Source organism: Toxorhynchites rutilus, chromosome 2 (assembly GCF_029784135.1).
Source record: "Toxorhynchites rutilus septentrionalis strain SRP chromosome 2, ASM2978413v1, whole genome shotgun sequence".
Lineage (NCBI taxonomy): Eukaryota > Metazoa > Arthropoda > Insecta > Diptera > Culicidae > Toxorhynchites > Toxorhynchites rutilus.
In genome coordinates, this window is record NC_073745.1 from 84,628,354 (window position 1) to 84,650,292 (window position 21,939).

Sequence of the window (21,939 nt, forward strand, 5' to 3'; positions counted from 1 at the left end):
ACTGTCATCATATTGATTCATTCATAATTTAGGCTTTCTTCAGAATATTGCCTTTTCTTGGGCATTTTAGAAGTTTACTTCTGCTATGCGCGAAGCACACCATAAACAAACAAACTGCAGCGCGCCAAGCGGTTGCCATAGAAATCATGTGGACAAAACAACATTATTGAATTGGACAACTCATGATCAGAATTGAGTTCATCAAAATGCGTTAATTTAATGGTTTAGCTATGTAAATCCGATACAAATGGTGAGCAAGCATGATGTTTACAATATTTATAAGTGTTGTAATCCAGAAAAGGTCTGAATACGTGCCAAATAACCACGTGCGTTTTGGACACCATGTAGATCATGACGTGGCTACGCTTTTGATGTGAAAAAACAATGAATAATGTAGTAAAAATTCGTTTCGCAAGAGCAACGGAACAAACGATTGTCTAGCGTTGCTTTCTATAGATATTCAACTGGCCTGGCGCACAAGGAACAACTAGCTTCAGTATTGTTGGATATTAAAGGAGCTTTTGATTCAGTTTCCATAAAAATACTGTCAGACAACAGATGGACAGATGTGGACTTCCTGGAATTTTGAATAACTTCTTGTACAATTTGTTGTCAGAAAAGCAAATGAACTTCACCCTCGGACAACTGACAACTTCCAGAAATAGTTATATGGGTCTACCCCAAGGCTAATGTCTCAGCCCTCTTCTTTATAATTTTTATGTGAAAGATATTAACAGTTGTTCGGCAGAACAATGCACGCTAAGACAGCTTGCAGATGATGGTGTGGTTTCCGTCAGAGGTCCCCATGCCGAAAACCTGCAAAGACTATTGCAAAATTCCCTAGATAACTTGTTTTCTTGGGCAAGGAACTTAGGAATCGAAACTTCGCCGCAGAAATCTGAACTGGTAGTGTTTACTCGAAAGCGAGCCCCAGCCCAATTGCAACTTAAGCTTTTGGGCAGAAACATTACCCAATCATTGACCTTCAAGTACCTTGGTGTCTGGTTTGATTTATATTGCACATGGAATGCCCACATTACGTATCTGAGTCTCGAGGTTCTGGCAGGAGTAACTCATCCACAGAACCGATTCCTTCTCTCAGAATACTGGTGAAATGCGGAGTCACAAATACACTTGTGATTGAAAACTTTGAAAAAATTGTTCATCTAAATATACAATCTCGATTTACTAGAATTTATCACCACTATATTTCATCAGATATTTGGCTTCCATCGTTTACTCCAGATCATGCTCACTTCACCATCAGCAGTTCCTCAATTGAATACGATCTGTCGATGAAACAAGAAATACTTGGGATTTCAGATCATCTTCGACCAACTTTCATTCCCCGTATTTATAACCGAAAGTACCAAAAAGTCAATTGCATGAAATGATACTTCACTGATGGGTCTCGCCTCAATGGATCCACTGGCTTCGGTGTTTTCAATGAAAATTCTAGCGCCTTCCGTAAACTGCAGGAACCTTGTTTCATTTATGTTGCTGGCGCAGCAATGGACTTCCTATTGGGGATGATCTCCAACAAGCCTGCAGACCATTACTTCATTTTCTCGGATAGTCTCAGTTCGCTTGAGGCTCTCCAGTCGATGAAAACTAGTAGGTACCCATCTTATTTTCTCACAAAAGTGAGGCAGCAGAAGAGTGTACTGATCGAAAGATCTTATAAGTTAACCTTTGTATGGGTCTCCTCTCATTGCAATTCCTGGCAATGAGAAGGCGGGCACTCTCGCAAAGGTGGGTGGCCAGGAAGGTGAATTGTTTGATAGACAAATCTCATACGATTATTTTTTCCAATTACTGCGTCAGAGTTCCCTCTTGAATTGACAAACCGATTGGGACACTGGAACTCTTGGGCGGTGGTTATATTCAATCATTCCAAATGTTTCTTCGAGAGCGTGGTTCAAAGGTTTGGACGTAAGTCGTGACTTCATTCGTGTAATGAGTAGACTTATGTCCAACCACTACTCGCTAGATGTGCATCTCCACAGAATAAATCTTGTTCAAAGCAATGTCTGTCGGTGTGGAAATGGTTACGATGACATCGATCACTAAGTTTGGCAATGTACGGATAATTACGCTGCCAGAGAGTATATTTTGAATGCCCTTGAAACCCAAGGAAGACAACCATATGTTCCTGTTGGAAACTCGCGACATCTGCTATATGCAGTTGGTCTATATGTTTGTCAAACGGTCTAGTATAAGAATTTAATGCTTTTGTGTTTTACTTTTTCGTTATTAGTTTGTTTGTCTTCTCTGTAACGTTTTCATTATATGCATTATGTAAATTAGAATAAAGTTATATAATTCATCGAACAAAACGAAAATAATAATTTAACACATACCACGTGGACAGAAAAAACACGATTCTAGACACCCCCCTCCCCCTCCGTGGACAAACGTGGACATTTCTCCATTTTTTTGTAATACAAATCGGAAAAGTAATAGAATTGCATGTAAATTTTGTTTTATATTTCTATTTTCTATGCTATGTTATTACATTGATAAAAAAGTTCATTAATAGTTTATCAGTAGTAGCAGTTTGTACTCATTTTTTTTATTTGTTTCCTAACTTTGCCCGTGAAGTTATTTGCATAACTTCTCAACTTCGTTCAAATTCTATCTACGTTGTTATTACGATATATTAATGTTATATCAAAGCATCACTTGTGAGTCTCAGACATTTTGTAGCGTAAACTAACGTAAATTGGCTGAGCTGCTTAAGTTTTGGAGAAAATCAAACAATGAAATCAAGAAATTCGTTAGTGGAATTAGTCATAATCATCGAAGAAAAGCTGAAGCGAAATAAGACCTCAGTGGTATAAAAAATCGATATGGATATCATTACGCTATTCAGGATATTTAAACGTTGTGGGGTGTTGGTTGAAAGTTTACATTTTTTCTTGAAACAAGTCATATTTGAAATGTATAAAAAAAATTTTTTTTAGACTAATCGAGTCCAAAATAGTATATAACCGAATCACATATAATCGAGTCCGACCAATAGAACCAATAGAAGCGTATTCCAGAACGAAGAAGAGCATCACTGCTAAGAACACTTCTCGAGAGATACAGTTATTGCATCTTTAAAAGAATTTGTTGTTTGTATTCCATTTTCGCCTTGGAAGTTTCCAAAAGATGAAAGTTAAACGGTTTTTTCATCAAGAGCTGTGAATGTTACATGTGAATGTTTTCATAAGTAATGCATGGTAGAATAAAATGACCAGACGTCGCGTTACGCGGGACAGTCCCGCATTTCAACAAAATGTCCCGCGTAAGATTACGTCCCGCGAAACGTCCCGCATTTGGCAAAAGGAACGAAAATGTCCCGCGATATCAATATATTTCAATATTACAATTTGATCATGTTGATTTTCTTAAAAAAATAAACCTCAAAATAAACCTTTTATTTGGCAGACTGTTCAAGAGTGCCTCCAAGAGAGCTGGTTTCATCGCACCGATAGTGGACTTTTTGTTCAGAGAGTGTCAACTGGGAACGACACAAACAAAATTGGAAAATGATTTTTATAAAATTTCCCTATTGATCCTCAGTGATCAACGTGAGTCAGACGAAAAGTTCATCTTTGGCCCCCTAGCTCGGTCAGGGCTACACGTGTCAAATAAGCCGGAAGAACTAGTGTATACTGGACCGGAAGATGCAGGGTTTGATTTTCCAGTTCATTTATTTGTAAGGCTCAATCACATAAGCTTTGCGGAGCCGCCAATTCAAGATTTGTTTATACAAAATTCAACTTAAATCTATGTTTAGTAGGATTCGACCGATTACTCGCGGTTTACTCGAGGTTAAAGGGGCAAGAATTTTTGTGGGACGGGTCAGGTTAGGGATATGGATATAAGGTATCATTGTTTCAACCGAGGGTTACCTCACGCACTGTAGCATTGTGCAAAATGACCAGGGATAGCATCTGGTGTTCGACTAGCTGTCGAGGGTGTGCGAGGGTGAGATGAGGGAAAGAGGCAGGGTTGTTTGACGGAGTATCGCAAATGAAGCGCTGGGCGGCACCGGGAAGTTGGCCGAAACCTCAATCATGGCCGATGAAAAGATGTATGTCGACGTGTTCTTTTACCTTTCCGTGACTTTGGCAGTTAGCTATCTCTCCATTTTGGCCATTCGCCCGAAAATTTTCTATCGGTCGCAACTGGGAGATGTTGGGAAGGCTGGCGGTCTTCGCGACAAAATTTATCTCCAGCCGATCCATGATCCATTCTCCAGTGATCTTTTGGCATAATGGGCTGATCCCAGGTTCGGCATGAATACCACATCACCTTCGTACTCGTTCCCCGTTCACCATATGACTCGAAAGAAGAGCGGTCTTGTCTGCCATTATGAGCACGAAAAGAAGTTTTTCACTTCTTTCGCCGGAAAGAAGTTATTCACCAGCACCTGAAGCTACTCCTATATTTAAGGAAAATTCGTTTCAATAAATAATTTTTTGAAGTTTTTTTTCATCGCCATCCGAAAATAGTCCATTTTTTAATGCATACGTTACCACTAAAATCGATGAAAAATGGATTGGAATTTTAGAGCATTTTCGGTAATTTGAAGAAAATTGTAGAATTTGAATCGTGTTTGCCAGACTTGAATGCTCTGAATGAACGAGCGATTTTCAGACGTAAACAAAATCTAAACCACCGAAAAATCACAACTGAGTGACGATACTCAGAAAGAAATAATACAGATCGGGTTTAATTGCAAGGACACATGTTAACAGTCTCACGAATAAATGAGACTTGCTAAACTATGGTTTATTTTAACATAACGTATACACATAACATTTTGTTTTTGGTGTCCCGCGTTAGACCTCTGACCATCTGGTCACTTTATGGTAGAATAACTGACGTAACGTGACATGACGGGACGTGAACGTGACGTGGATGTTGTATGTGAATCGCACTTAAAAGTGCCTAATAATTCGTTTTTATATAAGCAAACCTAACAGACCTGTGTGTTTACTTTTATAACATTGGTTTCACGAGACATGAGCATATTCACCACTAAACACTAATTTTCTAGCGAGCATAATAATAAATCGGTGCTCGTCGTCATCTGAAAAGTTTATTTGTGTTGTTTTACAATAAAGTTCCACCTATACACACGCCAAAATGAGTATACATTATTGCAGGGTAATGCAATACATTTGAATATTGTTTTCTAATTTCCCAATAGTTGATTGTTTCAATAATCTAGAGAGTGGCCATCTTACCCCGAGTGACCGTCTTCCCCCGCCTTCCCCTACATATTTTTACCAATGATTGTGCTGGTTCTGCACAAAATACCCAAAATACCTACTGATCTGGTACTACAATAATATTCAAACTTGATTTCACCCAAGACGGGTCTATGGTACTAGGTGAGGCCGTTTCGTCACTAAGTTGGTTAGGGGAGCGGTATATGAAAACAGCACGGAAGAAAGTAGAAGGGGAATTATTTGCTTGTAGCGTGAAAGAGACAGACTGATCACGAGCGAGCTTCGGCAATAGCGTATTGTGTTTTGTTTACAAACAAAACACAGTAGACTTCCAAGATGGCTGAAGAGTTGTTTTAGCAAGTTGGCCCACCTTAGTATATACTTCTAGGCGCCTTGATTTCACCAAGGCGCCCAGCCGGGTGACGTCTTTAGAGAACCCCCATTCGCGTTGACGGCGGAATGGTGTCGACATCTGGATACGATATTAGTTTGTATGAGGTCAACTATTCTCTATCAGATTAGTCGACCCTAAGGCAGTTTTAAATTGCTAAAATTTGAATGAAATTTTTTTCTTTGCGTTATTTGCCTTCTATAAGTACGCTGTTCTGACCCCAATTTAAACTATTTTCTATCAATTTTCAGATATTCTCACCAAAACTTGCCATTATAATACAAAATTATCTTTAAACACAATTTGTGTATGATATTTTCTTACTACTTGCAAGCAAAAGTGATTTTAGTTTACCTAGAGTACTAATTTGGTTTGGTAAAAATAATTTTCATTCATAATTTTTATTTTAAAAGCACGTTTGTCTTTTGCAAACCCATATTGTCATGCCTGCTCCCCCATTTCGTAATACGAAGCTCAATGCCGTCAACGCGGATTGAACTGACAGGAGCCAACATATTGGGTATCCCACTGACATTTTCCCTTTGTTTTCATATGAATTGGGTATCCCACTGACAGTTCTGCTTGAGATTTTGCTAACGATCCTAGCATCAATCATAGCACCCGGCTGAAGGCGCCTAGAAGTATATCCTAAGGTGAGACCGTTTTGTCACTAAGTTGGTTGGTGGAGCGGTATATAAAAACAGTACGGAAGAAAGCAGAAGGGGAATTATTTGCTTGAAGCTTGAAAGATGCAGACTGACTTCTTTGTTTTTATGAACGTTTGTTTTTATGAACTTCGTTTGTTTTTATGAACGTGGGGGAGTGACAATAGCACATGGAAATATCACTTTTATCCGTCTTTTTCGACGAGATTTCACAAATAATCACTGCACACTATCTCATTATCCCCTGACTGACGTCACTATTTGAGAAATAGTTATGGCAGCGCATGCTATGTCGCTCGAAACTCTACCATCTTCATTACCTTTTTCCAGGACATTGAGCGCGTACTATGCATAGAAGCTAATGTCCTGGAAAAAAGGTAATGAAGAACGTCGAGTTTCGAGCGATATAGCATGCGCTGCCATAACTAATTCGCAAATAGTGACGTCAGTCGTTGTGTTTATCTTTGATTGCCCACCGCATCCATGTAAAAATGCTATTTTCAGGAAGTAATTTATCAATTAAAAACGTACATTTTTGTAGAGCTCCTGCGGAATATGAGGCTAATATGATAGCGTGGAGTGAATATTTGTGAAATCACGTTGAAAAAGACAGATAAAAGTGATATTTCCATGTGCCATTTTCACTCCCCCACGTTCATAGAAACAAACGAAGTTTCATTATTTTACCGTTATGAAGTTGATGTTTCGGTGTGTATGTTGTGAGATAATAATCGCCAATTAATCAAAATTTCACCGAAAATGTTACTGCTTTCGAGAACTAAACATACGTGTGCTCTCTGGACCTTTTTACCACATGAATGATCGAAAGAAGCCACGATATAATTGTAGCGTGAAAGAGACAGACTGATCACGAGCGAGCTTCGGCAATAGCGTATTGTGTTTTGTTTACAAACAAAACACAGTAGACTTCCAAGATGGCTGAAGAGTTGTTTTAGCAAGTTGGCCCACCTTAGTATATACTTCTAGGCGCCTTGATTTCACCAAGGCGCCCAGCCGGGTGACGTCTTTAGAGAACCCCCATTCGCGTTGACGGCGGAATGGTGTCGACATCTGGATACGATATTAGTTTGTATGAGGTCAACTATTCTCTATCAGATTAGTCGACCCTAAGGCAGTTTTAAATTGCTAAAATTTGAATGAAATTTTTTTCTTTGCGTTATTTGCCTTCTATAAGTACGCTGTTCTGACCCCAATTTAAACTATTTTCTATCAATTTTCAGATATTCTCACCAAAACTTGCCATTATAATACAAAATTATCTTTAAACACAATTTGTGTATGATATTTTCTTACTACTTGCAAGCAAAAGTGATTTTAGTTTACCTAGAGTACTAATTTGGTTTGGTAAAAATAATTTTCATTCATAATTTTTATTTTAAAAGCACGTTTATGTCTTTTGCAAACCCATATTGTCATGCCTGCTCCCCCATTTCGTAATACGAAGCTCAATGCCGTCAACGCGGATTGAACTGACAGGAGCCAACATATTGGGTATCCCACTGACATTTTCCCTTTGTTTTCATATGAATTGGGTATCCCACTGACAGTTCTGCTTGAGATTTTGCTAACGATCCTAGCATCAATCATAGCACCCGGCTGAAGGCGCCTAGAAGTATATTCTAAGGTGAGACCGTTTTGTCACTAAGTTGGTTGGTGGAGCGGTATATAAAAACAGTACGGAAGAAAGCAGAAGGGGAATTATTTGCTTGAAGCTTGAAAGATGCAGACTGACTTCTTTGTTTTTATGAACGTTTGTTTTTATGAACTTCGTTTGTTTTTATGAACGTGGGGGAGTGACAATAGCACATGGAAATATCACTTTTATCCGTCTTTTTCGACGAGATTTCACAAATAATCACTGCACACTATCTCATTATCCCCTGACTGACGTCACTATTTGAGAAATAGTTATGGCAGCGCATGCTATGTCGCTCGAAACTCTACCATCTTCATTACCTTTTTCCAGGACATTGAGCGCGTACTATGCATAGAAGCTAATGTCCTGGAAAAAAGGTAATGAAGAACGTCGAGTTTCGAGCGATATAGCATGCGCTGCCATAACTAATTCGCAAATAGTGACGTCAGTCGTTGTGTTTATCTTTGATTGCCCACCGCATCCATGTAAAAATGCTATTTTCAGGAAGTAATTTATCAATTAAAAACGTACATTTTTGTAGAGCTCCTGCGGAATATGAGGCTAATATGATAGCGTGGAGTGAATATTTGTGAAATCACGTTGAAAAAGACAGATAAAAGTGATATTTCCATGTGCCATTTTCACTCCCCCACGTTCATAGAAACAAACGAAGTTTCATTATTTTACCGTTATGAAGTTGATGTTTCGGTGTGTATGTTGTGAGATAATAATCGCCAATTAATCAAAATTTCACCGAAAATGTTACTGCTTTCGAGAACTAAACATACGTGTGCTCTCTGGACCTTTTTACCACATGAATGATCGAAAGAAGCCACGATATAATTGTCATCTGTTAAAAAACAACCAGTTGAATGATTCTATGAGAATTTTGGCACAAATTATCATGCAACCGTGAGTATTTTCAACATTGTTTTGTTTCTTCCATATACATTCCATATTGAATGCAAATAATTACGACACGATATTTTGCTTGCCAATACACTACACCTACATATAACTTCGCCTACTGCTCCACCTCATATGTTCTCATTGCATAGAAGCGAAACATTTCTGACAATATTGCTATCACTTTCAACCAGCATTTCTCTTTCATTGAATCTCGACTTCACACACACTCCCAAAGAACAGTGAGACATAACGAGACGGGACCGAACGCGAATCATTTTTCTCGCAGTGGTGGCTGCAGCCAAAGCAGGAGAGAAAAAAAGAAAAGAAAATCTTGCGGAAAATAAAATAGATACGGTTTAGCAGCTCCTGGAAATTATCTTTTTATAGTCGGGAGAAGTAACACACTTCCGGAAGATACAAGTGGCCGCGCGAACGACGAGCTTCATCCCGCACTTCTTCGATTTCTTTTTTTCAACCCAAGGTAACAAAAGGAAGCACAACTGGCGCCTGTGTCGAGATTTTACCAAAACCCCCCCGTCCGCTACCGCAATTGGGTAAGTTGAATAGAGTTGCTCATGAATTCTAGTATTATCATAGACGGACAGTCGATCCGGAAGTACTTGATCTGCCAAGGTTTATTCCAATGACATGGACACCATTTGCTTGCAGCAATGTTTGATAATTGACAACAATTAACTTGATGAACAACCCTAATGAAACTATCGACAATTTGTCCCCCATACTGCTATCCAAAATACATGTACCTTTCCTACAAATGATTAACGACTATGGCGACTATGGAAATCATTTCGGACACTTTCATTTTTGTCTTTCTTGTTTCTTCCTCTTTTCGATATGTGTTGTGCTGTTCTGTGTTTGGAATTTGATACTGGTGATTGGTACTACCGTGTGCGCGAGTACAGAGTTAGAAAAACACAAATCGGGACGCAAAGCAGACCACCGCGTTCGGTCCTGTTTTCTTCCGGCCTCGGGAAGCCCGAAAGCAACAATTAGAGGTGGTTTGGACCGGAGCGGAACGACTGGACTGCCAATCTTGTTGCAGACCCTTTCGTGGCTCTGAGGCAATTGTGGCAGACGACACGGCGGCCGCCGAAGTAGACCAACAGCCGGACGCTGGAGAAGAAGAAGAACGCAAACTGCAGACGGATGAAAACAAGAAAGCATCTAATAGTCCAACGTTAAGTGATAAGCTAGAACCGGAAGGGGTGGAAGAAGGTCAGCAGGAACGTCAGAAACAGAAGGAACAACAACAACAGCAGCAGCAGAGACAGAAGCCCCAAAGTGAGGCACAGGTAATTCGTAACGATCTTGTAGGAATTGTGTACTAGATATATCTACTAAGGCATGCAATGAACATTACTAACTGATAGAATTAATGGCGCGACGGTGCTTTATGCATTGTGTATTGTTTCGTTTTGGGATTTTGTTTACACACATTCCTCTCGGTGGATAATGCTATAAACATGAACTCTGTTATCTTTTCTTGTTTTGCTCTTTTCAATCTTTTTAACCGCTCAGATTCTGTTGCGTTTGAAAATAATTTGCTAACAAAGCGAAACGAAAAATTCGAGACAAGTAAACTATGCAATGTGTCTTTCGGTTTAAACTCCCACAATGTTTTGTCTGTTATTCCGATAACAAGTTCAGCTTACTTTCGTGCCATGAGAATTAGTCCTTTGCGTCATGTTCTGTGCATTCCCGATTTAAACGATAGCGATTGTTATTGTAGTGGCGTTTTGAATAGCCTAGTTCTGATAAATGTTATACGATATTTCATTTCATTAAATTCATTTTTATTTTCCAATTTTTGTTTTACAATAGGTTTTTGCAATTTAAGTGATTCCGCAGTATTTTGCTTTTCATGCTTTTGTTGAATTATTTATTCTATGTGGAATTGGATTTGATTTTACTCATTGGGATTTTATAACTGCTTGACATCTACGGATGTATGTTTGAGTTTTAATTTGATATTCTAACCTAACCTACAAGCTTAAACTACTATACAAAAATTTATTATTCTAGGGGTGGAGTTCTGCAATCGTTTGCCATTCTGATTGTTGACATCTTTCTATGTGCCTTCGTTCAAAATTATTTATTCTAGATTCGATTGGGTCAAATCCCGCTAGCCGTGTACCTCGGTAGTTCTAGTGTGCCACGGGAGGTTTAGGATTAGCATTAAGAACCGGTTTTGAATGATCTGGAGCTTTTTCATGTGTGATTTAGCACAACTCTTCCAAACAGGAGAGACGTACTCAAGCATCGGCGAAATTATCTGTTTGAAAACGGCGAGTTTGTTTATAGTTGATGTTTTGGCCCGCCGGGCGATGATCGGGTAAAGGCTTTTGAGTATATTTATAGCTTTAGTGACCCGGTCGTCTATGTGAGACCTAAAGAGCAGTTTCATATCGAGGATTAGTCCAAGATACCGAACGGCAGACGTCCACTCGATTTCACATCCCTGCACCTTTACCTTTGAGGTGGGCTTCAGTCGGTTCGAGTTTCGATGTGGAAACACAATGGTTTGCGTTTTTGCTGCGTTTACCCGAATCTTCCACGTCGACAGGTATTCGACGTAAGAATCGAGTCCAGCTTGCAGTTTCGCCACGAGAGCCCGGATAACTCGTCCTTTGTAACTAATTGCAGAATCATCGGCAAATAGCGAGAGTGTTCCTCCATCTGGTAGAGCCGGGATGTCCGAGGTATACAAGCTATACAGCAGCGGACCCCATATGCTGCCCTGCGGCACTCCAGCAATGACTTGGTATGGTTCGGAGAGGGCACCAGTGACAAAGACTTTTGACTTCCTTTCCTGGAGGTAGTTTTGGATGACTTTCACCAGGTAAACTGGGTAGTTGAAGCGTCTCAGTTTGTGGATCAGTCCGCCATGCCAGACGTTATCAAAAGCTTTTTCTATATCCATCATGGCCATGACTGTGGTCTTCGAGAGATCTTTGGAACGTCTCACCTGATTCACTACCCTCTGGAGCTGATGTACAGTGGAGTGCCCTCGACGGAAGCCAAATTGCACGTCAAGGAGAATATTGTTCTCCTCAGTGTGCTTGAGGAGCCTGGTATATATGATTCTTTCGAACAATTTACTTGCCGACGAGAGGAGGCTGATCGGGCGATAACTTGACGGGCTCGTGGGGTCCTTCCCCGGTTTGAGGATAGGTACCACTTTAGACATTTTCCAAGCTGCTGGGAAATAACCTAGTTCCAGACAGCGGTTGAAGACATTCGCTAGGAGAACGTGCGATTTGGGCCCAAGGTTCTTGAGCGCAATGTTGAAATGCCCATCAAAGCCAGGAGCATTCATGTTGCGGGTGTTCTTGATAGCTTGAGCAATTTCGTATTCCGTAACTCGTTGTTCCTCGGCTAGTTCGATTGGCACAGATGCAAGTTGAGTAACACTTTGTTCGACTGACGCTTCCATCGGACTAGCGATATTTTGACCCAATTCGTGAGCAGCTTTGAAACGAACAGCTAAAACGTTAGCCTTTTCACCAGATGTTAGGAATGAATGACTATCAGTTCTGAGGGGAGGCACAGGCTTGGGTTTTTTCTTAAGGACTTTAGCGAGTCGCCAGAAGGGCCTAGAATAATTAGGTATATTTCTAAGTTCCTTGCTGAATTGCATGTTTTATAATTTTTCTACTCTAGTTGCGATTATTTTGTTGAGTTTTTTAAAAAGAATTTTCCTAGAAGGATTTCCTGTCCTTTGGAACTGGCGTCTGACGCAATTCCTCAACGAAATAATGTGTTTGGATGCTGTATCCAGGGGTAAAAACTTACAATTTACAGTCGTCGTCGGGATGAAGCGATCCTCCGCCTTGCTGATGTCGTGGGAGAGTGCTTGCAACACCCTATCGATGTCTTCTACCGCTGCCAGGCAGGGGATCTCGTTGACACGGTCCTCCACGAACCGCTGAAACCGGGACCAGTTGGCTTGATGATAGTTCCGCCTGCGGTACTGCTGTCGGTGGTTGATTGCTTGATTCAGTTCAAATACCACCGGGAGGTGGTCGCTGGATAGGTTGGTGATTGTAGAGGGCCGAGAGCAGCCATCGCTAATGTTAGTAAGAGTGATGTCGAGAGTGGAGCCGGCCCCGGTTGGAGAGTAGTAGGTTGGCGTATCTGGGTGAAGAACCACATAGTGTCCCGCCTGGAGGTCCTCAGCGAGCACTGCTCCGTTTCGGTTGCCACGAATGTTCCCCCACGTGGAGTGGCGGGCGTTGATGTCCCCGGAGATGACGAATTTACCACTGCGTCGAGTCAGCCTCTGGATGTCGTTTTTAAATTGCACTGAGGTACCGTCAGAGACCTTGCACTGAATCGGACAGTACACGGCAATCATGGTTATCAGTCCCTCAGGAGTATTAAGCTCAATGCCAACGGCCTCGATGATGGATAAGCGGAAGTCGGGCAGAATTTTGAATTCCAGTCCTTTGCGAACGGCTATTGCAACGCCACCTTTGGAAGCTCCAGCTCGATCGAGTCTGTAAATGGCGTGATGAGGCAGAGTGAAGTTAACGGAAGGCTTGAGGTGCGTTTCGGTTAAGAACGCTACGTCGATTTGGATATTTTGCAGAAATTCGATGAGTTCTAACTTTTTGGCTGCTATAGAGCAGGCGTTCCAATTAAGGATTCTGGTGGTGAATTTTGAGCTGCGTAAAGAGATGCATCATCTGCACCATCATTTTTTGGAGTTCGGCCACGATGCTTGCCAGGTGAACAATCGTCTGATTCGATGGATCTGTGCATGTCTTTTGAAAATTTGCTTCGGACGGCCATTGATTTGTGTCAACGGAGGGCTGAACTCTAAACCCGGAAGAGCGGTCAACTATTGATGGATTTCGCGTCTGCTGATGATTCGGAAGTGGAAGGGGCGCGAGATTGGGTACCGGTCTCGGACGCGGAGGTGGCAGTTCCGGGAAGGCATCCAAATTGATGTTTTCTTGCTTCTTCTTCTTGCGCTGGATTGGCTGCTGATTCTTCGTAGAGGCATCGTAGCGGATGCGACGATATTCCTCGCGCTTGGCACAATTCCTGTTCGTGGACATATGGGCCCCACTGCAATTTGCACATTTGAAGGCTTCAGGTTCCTTCATCGGGCATTGGTCGGTGAGATGAACAGCAGCACAAACGTTGCATCTTGGTTTCAAATGGCAGTTCCGTGTGCCGTGGCCAAAGTTGAGACAGCGCATGCACTGTGTCACGCTCCGATTCGGTCCTCTGTATGCCTCCCATTGAACCTTCACGTCGCTAATCATGCGGATGGCTTGCAGGGCACGTAGTGATGCACTGCCCTTGGCGAAGTGTACCAAGTACAGGCAATCACGATATGTCAGCTCTTTGTTCCGACGGTTAATAGGGAATACCGCCAGAAGCTGTAGCTTGTACATGTCGTGCAACTCGGCTATAATTTCCTCGGGTTCCATAGCCGGAAGTCCCCTGACTACCACTTTAAACGGTTTGTCTGCTGGTACGTCATGCGTGTAGAATGGAATACCAGCCTTGGTTAGGTAGGTTTTACATTTGCTGTATTCGTCTCGGCTTGCCGTGAGGATCTTAATTCCCATCCTAGTGATTTGATAAATGGCTTTTACGCCGATCGCTAGCATTGTACGCTTGAGCTTATCCAGAGGGACCGATGCAACCACCAGAGGGGGTAGCTTCAGTTTCTCCTTTGCCGGGGGTTGGATTCCAGATAGTACTCCGCTGGGATCCGCGTTGTTGTTTCCCATCGCTGCCGTGGTTCGATTTGATGTAAGTTCTTCTTTTGCATCCGTCAGGATCGCAAATCGGTTACTGATGCGGTCTGATTGGTCTACGCTTCCGGTGAGGGAGGCCGGCGGACGGACAGACACGATGCTGCTTCGTTTACCTCTCTTCTCATCGGGTACCTGGCAGTCTAGAGACGGTGTGGCCCGTGTTAATTCAAGATGTCTCCATTCAACCCTGTTCTGGGTTGCTTGTCACCAGGATCCCATTACGCACCATTGAGAGCTTACTAGCCGAAATAGACAAAACTTTGTTTAAGGGTGGGTGTAGAGAATGGTTCATTTAAGTGAAAGGACAGAGCCAACACATATGAACAAAGCATTCTCCCATTTTCGTATTGGTCATTCGTAACTGACTCACAACTTTCTTGCAAAAAAAAAAAGGAGAGCCTTCTAGCTGTCACGCACTATAAATATCGGTGTCGTTATCGTGTTTGATCTGTCATAGCTGTTCTCGATCAATTGATCGGTGTTAAGTCAGAGGGGACGAAGTCGCAAAATCAAAATTTTCGAGTTATTGATTACATTTGGGTAAGCATTATGTAAGCTACATACCACATTTATCAGATTTGGAAAATCACGCATACAGCAGGGATAATTGATTGAAATTGTTATGATTGATCGACCTTATAGTATGCAGTTCAGAGCGGACCATGTATCATTTGCCATGACGAAATTGCTACATATCATGTGGAGACAGAGGATCTTATTGAGGATCAATAATTTGTATATTGTATTTAAACAATTTTCAAGCGCAGGATTCAAACCAACAGAACTTTTTCTTGAAGCTAATAGGTATCTTGTTGAAATGTGCTTGAACCCGTTAGTGTAAAATCTGCACAATCTGACTATATTAAAAAATAAACTTGGTCCACTCTGACCGAACGGAACGGTGCAAAACCAGCAGTGTATTCACACGCAAAATATACTGTTTCAGAGTGCGGTTTAGACTGTAGCGATGACAATGGATTCGAATTTGACGATTCTATTGACGAATACCATCTAAGATTGTGAAGTTGTGGATCACCAACTCTTTCCGCACCTTTTGGACCGAAAGGTGGTTTGCAGAGAGGGGGCAGTTCCTCAGAAAAGTCAAGGACACAATTGTCAGGTTTGACGATGTTAAAGGAATGAGAGAACAACGAATCCTGTCCAGATTGAGGACCGGTCACTGCTCGGTCTCACACGGATTCAATAGAGGACCCTTCCATCTACTCTGCGACCTCTGTCTCTGCCAAAAACCTGCAGGGAATCAGCGGGAGTGTAAGAGACATCTTGAAGGACGATCCAGCAAGAGTAGCAGCGCTTGTCTGCTACCTAAAAGATGCCGAACTATTTTTTAAGATCTAGCGTCTGAACAATGGATCAGTCAAGAAGATCCTTGTTCCTTCCCCTCCACGATGAAGGGGAATAAGAGCACGTCGGCATCTTCAACGGCACGGCTTCCTCTCCACTGGCCTGGAGCCATGGTCCGAGGACATCCATGTCATCTGATCCAACAAGCAAACAGCAAGTTCTTTGTTAAGTCATGTCTCGCAAAAGGATTTATATGTGTTTAATTTTTACGTCCAATTTTTATGTGATAATTTTATGTGCAATCTGTTCCCAACGAAATCTTGCGGCAATGCCGTCAATAAAGAGGCGAACCAGCCCAGGAGGCTGAAAACCTCTCAAATAAAGAATAAAAAAAACCATCTAAGATAATTGAAAATAGGAAGTTTATGCTTGAATATTAATCGTACATATTACCATTATCATTACCGTATTACGATTTAACTCCATACATACAAAACAAATGTCAAATTTCGTGGTATGGGTACGTTCGTTATTCTTCGGTTCGTTTGGCGTTTACTCGCAACCTAGTAACTGACAAAGACTAATCCCGGCTCAAAGGCCCATTTATACGTTAAATACAATTTTGAAGGAACTCTACGATGATGATCCCCGAGAGTACAAAGCAGTGTTGAGAATAACCCCTGATCAAGTGGAAACACTGTTGGATTTAATTGCTCCAAAAATACAACGCCAAGATACACCCATGAGGGATGCTATACCTATTAGAAATGACATTGATGTGCCTTTCTTCTGGAATATCGTTAAGATCATTGTCGATATTTTTTAGAATCTAGAAGCAACCATAGCTAAATTAATTCCTGAAGTATGTGAAGATTTTTTTTTTAATTTTATTTATTTCGCCTTGACAACAGCTTCGTATATTAATTTGTGAAATGAAAATTATAGTAAATTTACAGATGGAAAAAATACGCGTCAAAAATTAAAATAATGAAAATGGACTTTTCCGAATCGAATATGTATTCTGTTTCTTAGAACAATTCTGTTTTTGAAAGTGGTGAGTGAATTTTGAATGAAATTTTTTTGAGTTTTTTTTTTGAGTAGCTGCACTGCAGTAGCTGACTAGACCGACTCGTATGCTTACTAGAGATGTACCATCCGCTCATGAGCTGTTCCGAAGAATCGACTCTTTGAAGTGAGTTGACACGGAACAGCTCGCAAAAAAAACAAACAGCTCACTTTGATAATGATTTAGGAGAGAAAAGAGCTGTAGAATTGCTGAGAGTGTGTGAGCTGTAACACTCAAATGAACTGAGCCCCTCTCGCTCTTCGTGTTATGACATCAGTTCAGTTTCAGTCTTTTGAACTGTTATATTCGCGTTGACGACGTTGAGCTTTGTTTACTAGTTTAGGGGGCGCCAAAGATAATAATTGATTTTCAGGCAGAATGAACACGTTTTTAAAATTAAAATTATGAATGAAAATTACCTTCTGTGTATCAAATTAGTATTCTATTTAAATGAAAACACTTTGTTTGTAGGCGGTGGAAAAATCTCAAAAGAAAATTGTTTTTGAAAACAACTTCATATTATAATGAAAAGTCTCAGTAAAAATGTCGGAAATGTATAGACAAATGGTTAAATAAGAATGCGGAATACTTGTTTCAAGTAATTTGATAACATGATGTGAAAAATTTCATTCAATTGTTGACATTTTAAAACTGGCTTCGTGTCTTCTAATTTGATAGAGATTACACTATCGAGTTTGGGACCCAAATTGAAAGTCGACACTGACAACTGAGCTGAAGAGCTGTTCATCATGATGAGCTGATTTGCACGCCTCTAGTGCTTACTCGCACCGCATAAACACGGCTTAAGAGTAAGAAGCCAGTTGTCACGTCTTATCTGAAAACTTACGGTGCAATTGTCATACTTTTTCGAGTTATTTGGTTTACTTGTTGCATATCTTCATATAATTATTTTGTTTTAGTTTGCGTCCCTGATACGACCGTATGCGGGAAACGTTTCGGAAACGCTTAAATATATGCAATTTGCAACACATGAAGTTCAAGCGCGGTAAGAAATTATCTATATTTACAAATATGAAATTTTGCTAAGTGTGATAGCGATAGTGATTGTATCGACTTCTCGATTCGATTTACATAATAGGGCCCAATGATACCTTTTCTGATGGTGTTCGAATCAGAACATTCGAACGACAACAGATATGGTCGTTAACAAGAATAAGGGCGTAGATCCATGGTAACACGCGGATTCAAATGAAGCTTGCCTTATGTTGGACCACGAACCTTCTTTCTTTCTTACTTCAATGGGACTAACGTTCCTAGAAGAACTTCACCGTTTCAGCGTATTTTACTTGCGTCATTCTTATTAGCACTTAGTTGAGATTGGATGCCAAATTACAAGCCTTAAGGTGAAGGTGGAACGAAACCATTGTAGTAGTATAGGTAAAACCACGTGTATTCATGGGGTAATAGAGTTTGTGAGAGAAGAGCGTTTGTTTTACTTTTGGAACGTAAATATGTCAATTCTCTTATCAGACTGTGTGGCGCTTCACTGACACGAGTCTTAGAATACATTTGAACAAAAAATATAATTCAATACCGAAGTAAAATGTATGAACGATGTGTTCCGATGAACAATTATGAATATAAATATATATGCAAATACACCTTTTGCATATGAATTAAAATTCTGATCATACGCGAGCGTAACATGGGCAAATTTATAACGCATGCGAATTGGGACTCTTTTGGTATTAACAAGTTCATCCGCACAGTAACTCAATGTTGATAATTCCTTAATATTTTCCTTCGTTGGTCGTATTTTTTTCACATATATCACATTCACATATTGGAGAGCTATCTTCGTTGGCCGAGGCATTCTAATTGAATGTGATACTTTTCCGTTTACTATTTTTGACAGCAGAGACAGCCGTGGCAGTGTTCCGAGGTCTGCAATATAATTTTCTTAACCAATGTGCGGCTTGCTGAAACTTACAGTATAGACCCATTAAACGTAAAAACAATAATTGTATTGATATCAGCACAATTTTATTTTATTGATTTTCATGACATGAAACACTATGACTCTGGAATAACATTTTATTGAGTGGTTTTTATGGCTGTTTCGACGATGTTGTCTGGCATCAGTGTTGAAAAAATAACTATGCTAGCACCACCAACACAAACAAAACCATTGCGAAAAATTGAAAAATGAAAATTTACCTTTCAGAGCACTAGCTCGAGTTTTCCGACGTTTTTCATTATACATTGCGACGGCAGATGAAAATTTAATATCTTGTGAGTAATCGATTAGAGTTTAGTTGTTATTACTCGAGGGGAAGTGTGCGAAAGCAATCATTTTCTACATACTGTTTCGCAGAGTAATTGAATATCGGACGAGGGGTCAGGGAGAGAGGGAGGTGAAAGGAATGAGCGCCATTGTGGTTTCCTTCCACCTTCACCTTAAATCTATTCTCTGATTGACAAACTCTAGAGTACGCGTGACCATAGTGCGAGTCGGAAGACACTTCTTTGACGAAAAATCCCCCCGCCAGAACGGGAATCGATCCTTAAGCCCCTGCATGATGTATATGAGGCCAATCACTTGGGCCAATCACGGGAGCGAAACTAATCAACAGTGATAAACGACAGCATACGATTTAGGAGAGCGTATTTTAGGCGGCGTTGATGAGTGCAGGGTGTCGATTAACTGGGAAAACCTTTTTTCGAAAACTATCGATAAAATTACGCTGAAAAACGATGCCATTAAAGTTGAGCTTCCGCACCACGCTAGATTTGGGGTACAGACTAGGAAGCGTTGCTCATTAATGGTCAGCTGAATCCCAATAGGAAGTATCCCGTGTCGGGCACACGTACAGTGCATTGAAGACAGCATCATCCCAATTACGAGAACACTTGTAATACTAACCTCGAGCCGACCGCGAGTAATCGGTTACATATTACTAACATAGATAATAAGAAAAACTGTCACAATATTGAACTCCCGGCCCCGTCAGGCTAACGCCATATGAGCCTTGATAAAAAAATATATATTTTGGAAAGTTGAGCTTCTGTGGTGTCTGGAAACAGTTAGGGGAAGCTGGGGTAAGACGGACACGTTAAGAAGAACTTCAATTGTATCTTTGGAAACTCATGTTTTCCAAAATTTAAGAGCAGTCTCGTACAGTCAATCTACTGGTTTATGAAATGATTGGCCAAATGTTTTATAAAAATGTGTTTTTCCATGTTTTTTTTCCTTGAAATCAAACCAAGCTGAAAAGTAGAACATTTTTATCGATGCGGGATAATGGACATGTAGTGGGGGAATATGGACAGGTTATTAATATACGGAGCGTAGAAGTTTGACGCTCGCGAGAGGAAAAATTTCGCTCTCTCTCTCAGTGTTTGTGTGTTCAGTAACTGAAATTGAACAAACAGAGAAAGCGATTCCCGGAATAAAGCGCTGGAGAAAACGACTGAAACAGAAACAACCACTCAGAAAAATTGTAGTAGGCTAGAAATATTGTGGCGCGGTACTGTATTTCAAAACAAAAATTAACCGGGCAAACATTGCTAAAGGATCGTATCCTATGTTTCAAACTAACCGGCCAATCGGTAGAACCCAGGTTTGCATGCGAAACACCGCCGCGGGTCGGCGGTGGATTCGGATCGCGTCATCTTGGCGGCTTGGGTCGCCTCGATTCCTTATCCTCGCTGAATGAGGACTTTGTCATAAATATCAGAATAAATCAGAAAAAAATGCGAAAAACGAAAACGAGAGAATAAATTTATAATAGAAATGTGAGGCATTTATACACATGGTATTTTTTTCCGTGCCACAATACTTCTAGCCTACTACACTTTTTCTAAGTGGTTGTTTCTGTAGCAGTTGTTTACTGCAGCGATATATTCCGGTCACGATCTAAATCGTGTAACTGATGCATCTCGATGACCTCAATTCTGATCATGGTTTGTCCAAGGGATTCTGCTTCTTCTTTTTGGCTTTAAGAGGGTTTAAACTTTTCAGTTCATTCGCCTCTAACGTCTCCAAGGGATTGCTACGATGGCCGTCTTTTAATTGCCAGCATAGAAAATCATGAGCATAGAAATCATAACCTAAAATTAAAAATGAAGTGCTCAGCTGTGATTTTAATTGTAAATCGTCAAGAATGCTTCCGGATGAGTAACCAAACATCGCTTGCCAAAGGAAACTATCTAACGTAATCAAATATTAACATATATGACTCCAAACATTAAACAATACGTGACCCCGCTAAGCGCGAGCCCTGTGCTATAGAGATGTGCCATCCGCTCATGAGCTGTTCCGAAGAATCGACTCTTTGAAGTGAGTTGACGCGGAACAGCTCGCAAAAAAAATCAAACAGCTCTTCAGCTCACTTTGATGATGATGAAGGAGAGAAAAGAGCTGTAGAATTGAAGAGAGTGTGTGAGCTGTAAGATTCAAATGAACTGACCGTCTCTCGCTCTTCGTGTTAAGACATCAGTTTAGTTTCATTTGTCCCTCGTCTTTTCAACTGTTATATTCGCGTTGACGGCATTGAGCTTTGCTTACCAGTTTAGGGGGCGCCAAAAATAATAATTGGCTCTCAGGCAGAATGAACACGTTTTTAAAATTCAAATTATTAATGAAAATTAACTTCTGTGTATCAAATGAGTATTCTATTTCAATGAAAAACACTTTGTTTGCAGGCGGTGCAAAAATCTCATAAGATTTTTTTTTTGAAGAAAACTTTCTATTGTAATGTAAAGCCTCAGTAAAAATGTCGGAAATGTTGTACTCGCCGAGTCTGTTGTAAATAATAGTCTGGAATACGTGTTTCAAGTAATTAATAATATGGTGTGAAAAATTTCATTTGAATTTTAACATTTTCAAACTGGCTTCGTGGCTATCGAGTTTGGGACCCAAATTGAAAGTCGGCACTGACAACTGAGCTGAAGAGCTGTTCATAAAGA

The 21,939-nt window shown here is 40.6% G+C and overlaps 1 protein-coding gene across 2 annotated transcripts in view; it reads left to right on the plus strand.

Moving 5' to 3' along the window:
• The first annotated feature begins 9,071 nt into the window (after positions 1-9,071).
• The window catches only part of LOC129768258 (CCR4-NOT transcription complex subunit 7), a 29,025-nt gene continuing 16,157 nt past the window's right edge, over positions 9,072-21,939 (plus strand). The window contains exons 1-2 of one of the 2 annotated variants that reach the window (XM_055769769.1): positions 9,072-9,401; positions 9,771-10,160. The gene's annotated coding sequence lies outside the window, so the exon portion shown is untranslated. The remainder of the gene's footprint in view (positions 9,402-9,770; positions 10,161-21,939) is intronic. The other variant, XM_055769770.1, reaches the window with a different exon arrangement.